Source organism: Echinops telfairi, unplaced genomic scaffold, assembly GCF_000313985.2.
Source record: "Echinops telfairi isolate 266 unplaced genomic scaffold, ASM31398v2 ScPeMD7_11;HRSCAF=52, whole genome shotgun sequence".
Classification (NCBI taxonomy): domain Eukaryota; kingdom Metazoa; phylum Chordata; class Mammalia; order Afrosoricida; family Tenrecidae; genus Echinops; species Echinops telfairi.
In genome coordinates, this window is record NW_022103908.1 from 41,142,626 (window position 1) to 41,149,001 (window position 6,376).

The 6,376-nt window shown below is 41.2% G+C and overlaps 1 protein-coding gene across 3 annotated transcripts in view; it reads right to left on the reverse strand.

The window, feature by feature from the left end:
* Nucleotides 1-6,376, reverse strand: part of ZC3H8 (zinc finger CCCH-type containing 8) — a 65,690-nt gene that overhangs the window by 40,135 nt on the left and 19,179 nt on the right. Inside the window, exon 9 of one of the 3 annotated variants that reach the window (XM_004707934.2) lies at nt 2,839-3,311. The exons of the other annotated variants lie outside the window; for them this stretch is intronic. The gene's annotated coding sequence lies outside the window, so the exon portion shown is untranslated. Of the gene's footprint in view, nt 1-2,838; nt 3,312-6,376 lie in introns of those variants that run through there. 3 annotated transcript variants of the gene reach the window in all.

The following is a 6,376-nucleotide window of genomic DNA, read 5'->3' on the forward strand; positions in this document are numbered from 1 at the left end:
CCGCCCCGTCAATGGTGTCCCGCTTTAAATCTGGTCACCTTATCCTAAATGCTCCCCTCCCCCCCTCCCCCACTATCATGATCCCAATTCTACCTTACAAATCTGGCTAGACCAGAGGATGTACACTGGCCAGATCAGAACTGGAAACACAGAGAATCCATAGCGGATGATCCCTTCAGAACTAGTGGTATGAGTGGCGATACTGGGAGGTTGGAGGGAGGGTGGGTTGGAAAGGGGGAACCGATTACAAGGATCTACATGTGACCTTGTCCCTGGGGGTCGAACAACAGAAAGGTGGGTGAAGGGAGATATCGGACAGGGCAAGATATGACAAAATAATAATTTATAAATCATCAAGGGTTCATGAAGGAGGGGGAAAAATGAGGAACTGATGCCAGGGGCTTAGGTGGAGAGCAAATGTTTTGAGAATGATGAGGGCAATGAATGCACAAATGTGCTTTACACAATTGATGGGTGTATGGATTGTGATGAGTTGTATGAGGCCCTAATAAAATGATTTTTTTAAAAAGAAAAAAGAACTGACCTTAGGGGACTTTTTCAATCTCCCAATTACTTGAGACAAGTTTGGTATTAATTCTTAACAAGAAATTATGACCACACAGTTGGTGTACATTGTTAGCTTATTCTACATCTGCCAAGGTTAGTTTATATACAAGTTTGCCATAAAGTTTCCTGTGCGTTGACAGGATTCTGCTTTCTTCTCATTTGCACATGATCTCTAAGATGCAAAGTATTGATTTTTATGGGTCGTATAACCACTCCCTTGAGCAATTTAATAACCGAAAAGTCTTTGTAATGGAGCTTTCATTTGAGTGCTGACTTAGCCTCTCTTCCGTGACTTCCCCTGGCACCAGGAGGTTCCCAGGAGGTAAGTGGGCACAGCTCAGACCCATGTTGCTATCAGTTTCTTTCCCAGGTCCTGTCTGATAAACGCTTTTCTGGGGCACAATCAACTCCCTTTCTTGCTTTAATAGAATTAGGCTACCCAAAATAACTTTTCTAATAAGATTTTTTTATAGGAAGTGTCAGTATTTTTGACATACTCTATGCATGACAGGTTGGTGATGCGGTTATTTTTTCCTAGCAATTAGAAAACATGAAGATGGTCTGTTTTATGGTATTTTCCTAATAGTAATCTGTACAACTATGTAAAAAGCATTTTAAACCTCATTATTAAATTTAGAAAATTATATATTTGTTTATTAAGGACACCCATACTTTTCTTGAAATTTGTATTTTACACAAGTCCTTAATCTGACTAGACCCAATGAGAAAGATAGTTTAGGGGTTTTTTTTGCCATCTATTTTTTCTTTTGTGATTTGGGTGAAACCGTAGAGCAAATTGGTTTTCCGTCACCAATTCACACTTTTCACTGTGTGACACTGACTTGCCACCATCGCAATGTAACAACATTCTTCCCATTTCCTCCCTGTGCTTACAACTTCCCTTCCTCCTTTTTCCCAGCTCTTCCTATCTTTAGAACTTCATCCTGGGGCACATGCTGCCCCTTTGATCTGTATAGTCGACAGAGGTTCGGAGTGAGCACCTCACTGTGGGTACGGTTCACCAAAGTCCTAACTGGCTGCAGGCTGAAACACAGTAGTGAGTTTAGTTTCCGGTGTTCTAGCAAGCTCTATCGGACCAATAAAGCTGGTTGTATTTTTTGTCCCACATTTTTCTCTCTCTATCCAGGACCTCCTATTGTGATCTCTTTTAGAGCAGTCAGCAGAGGGAGGTGGGCACCATCTAGTTTTTCTGGTCTCAGTAAAGTGGAGGCTGGGGCTCATGAGTCTTTGATTTGCTTCACTTCCTTTGCTCCCAGTGGGGAGAGACAAGTGCACCTTAGATGGCCAGTCAAAAGATTTTAAGCCTCCACCTGCTATTCATTGAAGTAGGATAAGTACTTATATCTTAACAGCAGAAAAGAACGCTTAAGTTTAGAAATAAGTATTGAAAGGGACATTGGTTCACTTTATTTATAACAGCAAGAAATTGAAAACAACTCAAACATTCAATAGTTCAAAAGAAACTGGTAAAAATAATAAATAATAACCAGAATTTAAGTCATAAAAGAGAATTGTGAACCATTAAAAATGTTGGAAAAGTATGACATTAAAAAGATCTTTTTATAGTTTATATAACAGTACCTGCCTAGATAATTACTGAATAGTTTCTCTCTTCAGAACATCTCTTTACCCATTGTGTTAGTCCAGGTAGACTTAGAGACTCATGTGAATAAGAAAAAGGTTTACATACAATAGCAACTGAATATTGAGAAAACATCCCAGCCCAGTCCAGATCAAGTCCATACGTCCGCTATTAGTCCACATATCTATAAAGTTCTCTTCAGACTCAGGAGACACATGCAGTGATGCTGAATGCAGGAAGATCACAGGCCAATGGGTGGGAAGTCTTCTGGATCTGTTGTAAGCATCTCAGTGCTGGAAGGGGTCTCCATGTGGCTTCTCTGGCTCTAGGTCTGGCTACATCAGAGTAGGTCCATGTGGCTTCTACAGTTCCCAGGACACAGGGTCTATCAGCATAGTGCCATGTGTCTTGTCAGTAGAGCAACACTCCAGTTAGTCCACAGAGAGAGAGAATCTCTCTCCTCCAAGGAAGAAATCTAGTAGTTCCCAGAATCCTCAGAAGGCCATACCCACACAGAGGCCTCATTGGCTATGACCTGATTGACAGACTAGACTCCACCCCTTCACTCTTAATCCTGTCAAGTCCCAAATTGACACCAGATGATGTAACTACCACACCCATCCTATTCATTCTAATCTCACTTATTTGAGAAAACCAAGCCAATCAGAGAAACTTATGCAATTTATTTCCACTGCATTTACCCACTAACCAGCAGCCAGCTGAGCCCTGTATCCTCCTCTCCTGTTCCAATGGCCGGAAGATCCTCACAGAGGCCAATGTTTCCCAATGTGGGCGATACCACCCCCCTGGGCGGGGCTGGAATGATCCAGGAGGGCTGCAAAAGCAGATACCTACACTTTATCCTGGATTATGCACTATATGGTGCAAAAGTTTTTCATTGCTAGAGGGTGCTAAGTACTGTTTTTTTCTGACAAGGGGGTGGAAGGCCAAATCAGTGTGGGAAACTATGGTGTAGGCCAACCCCTTCCCCTGTACACCAGATCCCAGGTGAGTCATTCGTGAAAGCTGCACTTCATCACAAGGGCAGAAGAGGGTGCTGGAAATGAGGACTCTTGTAACACCACTCCAGAGGACCAGTCTTGAGCAGGCACAGGCAAGAGTACTCTTCAGCTATCCAAAGCTACAGAGGAGAACAGAGCAAAAATGCATCAGCTGGGGAGGATCACCAACCTAGTGCTGTGTCCCCTGCTCACCGCTGCAGTGCCTCACGCGGAAGAACTAAAATATAAACCAGCGGTTCACAGTCGTGCTACCCCTACGGGAGTCAAACAACCCTTTCACGGGGTCGCCTAAGACCCTGGGAAAGCACCTATTTCTGATGGTCTTAGGAACCGAGACACCCTCCTCTATCCCTCTCCAGGCAGGTCCGCCCACACGTAGACACGCCCACCTACGAATGCCTGGCGGGAAGATTGTTACCCATGCGCCATCATGCTTCAACACAAAATTTCATTTATTTGTCATAAGAAACAAATATTTCACAATATATAATGGCATATTGTTTTGTGATTAATCACTATGCTTTAACTGTGCTCAATCTGTAACAATGAAAATACATCCTGTATCAGATGTTTACATGACAATTCATAACAGTAGCAAAATTACAGTTATGAAGTAGCAACAAGAATAATTTTATGGTTGGGGTCACCACAACACGAGGAACTGTAATAAAGGGTCGCAGCATTAGGAAGGTTGAGAACCAATGCTCTAAACTAAGTTAAATACCCTGTTTAGGAATATGAGAAAACATTTTTTCTCTAAATACTAAGATCAGAAGTGAGCCCCCAGATGAAACTCCTGTTTCATTTGAGTGACCCCAGAAAAGGTCATCACCCTCCCCCATCAAAACTGAACATTTAGAAGGTCCTCAAGAAAAAATGGAATTGAATGAAAACTTAGCAAGGGGCATTATACAAAAGTGAATGAAGATGAGGTAAAGAAGTAAAATGTACTAAAGAGCAGAGAAAACAACACAGAAAGGAAAAAAATATGGCAATTGTAGCATCATTTACAAAAAACTAATATAACATGACAGAAGTAAAACAATAGTTTTAATAAAAGTGTGCATGGGCTTAACTCACTTATTAAAATAAAAAGATTTTTAAAAATAATTAAAAGATTTCTGGTTTCACTGAGAGAACCAAATTCAACTATATGTTCCATACAAGAGAAAAATCTAAAACAAACGTATTCAGAAAAACTAAAGTACAGTGAACTGCCAAGGCAGTTCAGTGGAGAATGGGTAGTTTTTTGAAAAGCTGGTGCTGGGACAATTGGTCATTGACATACCAAAATAAATAAATATGTACGCTTAACACATGTTGTTGTTCCAACTCATAAGGACCCTATGCACAACAGAATATCCCCACATGGCAGGCCCCAAAAGTCTTTCAAAATGAATCACACACCTCTGTGTAAGAGCTAAACCCATCAAATGTGTAAAAGGACACCTAAGCACAAATGTTTGTGACCATGGGCTAGGCAAAGAATTCTTACAGACACACCAAAAGTAGGATCCACACTGGAAAAAACAGACAAATTATACTACATCAAAATGGAAAACTTTCATACTGCATTGTTGTGATTGTAACTGTGTGTCACTGAGTCAATTCCAACTCACAGCAGTATTTTTCGGATAGAACAGAACTGCCCCAAAGCTTGCTTATGCTATACCCGGGATGGGAGCAGAGCCACGGGGCTTTTCTTCTATGGGTTTCAGTGAGCGTCGGCATGGTAACTACCGTACCACCAAAGTTTCTTATACTAATTAAACCAAGATAAGCCACAGACTGGGACAAGATATCTCCACGTTATGCGTTGATAAAGGGCTGATAGGCTTACGTCTTGGGCTACTAACTGCAAAGTCAGCAGTTCAAAACCAGAAGCCTCTCCACAGGAAAAAGATGAAAGCATCTCTACTACTGTACACGCTTGCAATCCCAGAAACTCTCAGAGGCAGTTCCACTCTGTCCGATAAGATCCCTAAGAGTCGGAATCGACTCGATGGCAGTGAGCTGAGTAAGTTGATACATGAAACAATTTCTGCAGCTCAATAAGACAAGAGCCCGGGAGAAAGATCTGAGGCCTCTCACCGAGAAGATATACAAATGGCCAATAACCACATGAAAATATGGTTCAACATCACTGATCATTAGGAAAATACAGATTACAACGGCAATAAGATACCACTTCACCCTGCTAGGGCAGTGATCCTCAAAGATGGTGAGGAGGATGTGCAGAAATGGAAACCACCGACATTAAGCTTGAAATGTGAAATGAAGCTGCCACTCGGGAAACCAGTTTGGCAGTTCTTAAAAAAATCAAACATACATTCACCATATGACTCGACAAATCCATAACTTGTAATCATTCCAAGAGAAACTAAAAAACATCTGCATAAAAATGTACATATAAATGTTTAACGGCATTTCATAGTAGCTAACATGTAAAACATGCCAAAGATCCAGCAAATGAAAAATGGTAAGATAAAACGTGGTGTAAGTCACACAATACAAAGTACAGCACGGTGAACCTCTAAAACATGATAGTACATGAAGAAGCCTGAAGCCAAAGGCTGCATAATGAAATGTGTATGGAACGCTCCGAAAAGGCGGCTCTGTGTAGACAGAAAGGAGACCGGTGGTTGCAGTCAGGAAGTGACTGCCAATGGCTAAGCGTGGGGATGGAAATACAAAATGTAATCGTGGTGATGGCTGCACAACTTTGTAAGTTTGCTAAAATTCAGTATAATTCAAATGGTATATACAATTTACCAAAATAAAGCTTAAAAAAAAACCTATATGCAAGTAAAAGAGCCAAGAACAGCTAAAATAGCCCTGAAAAACAACATAAAAACTTTCATATTTTATCAGATATGAAAATGGAATAAAGTTACCGCAATCGAGGCAGAATGGCAGCAGAGCGAGTGGCAAATGGGGCAGAACAGATCCCAGAACTAGGCCTTCACTTGACAGAAACGACAAAATGCTTGAGGGAAAACTACAGATTAGTGGGAAAAGGTGGTCTTCTCAATTAAATGATGCTGAAAAACTGGTATCTATATGGGAAATGTCTGAAAATTAAACGAAAACCAGAAACGATTAGGCTCGGTTCTTCCGGTCTTAGTTCTTCTTCCTTAAAGTAACAGCCACCCCTGTTGCCTGGAATTCAGCAATTCCCCGCCCC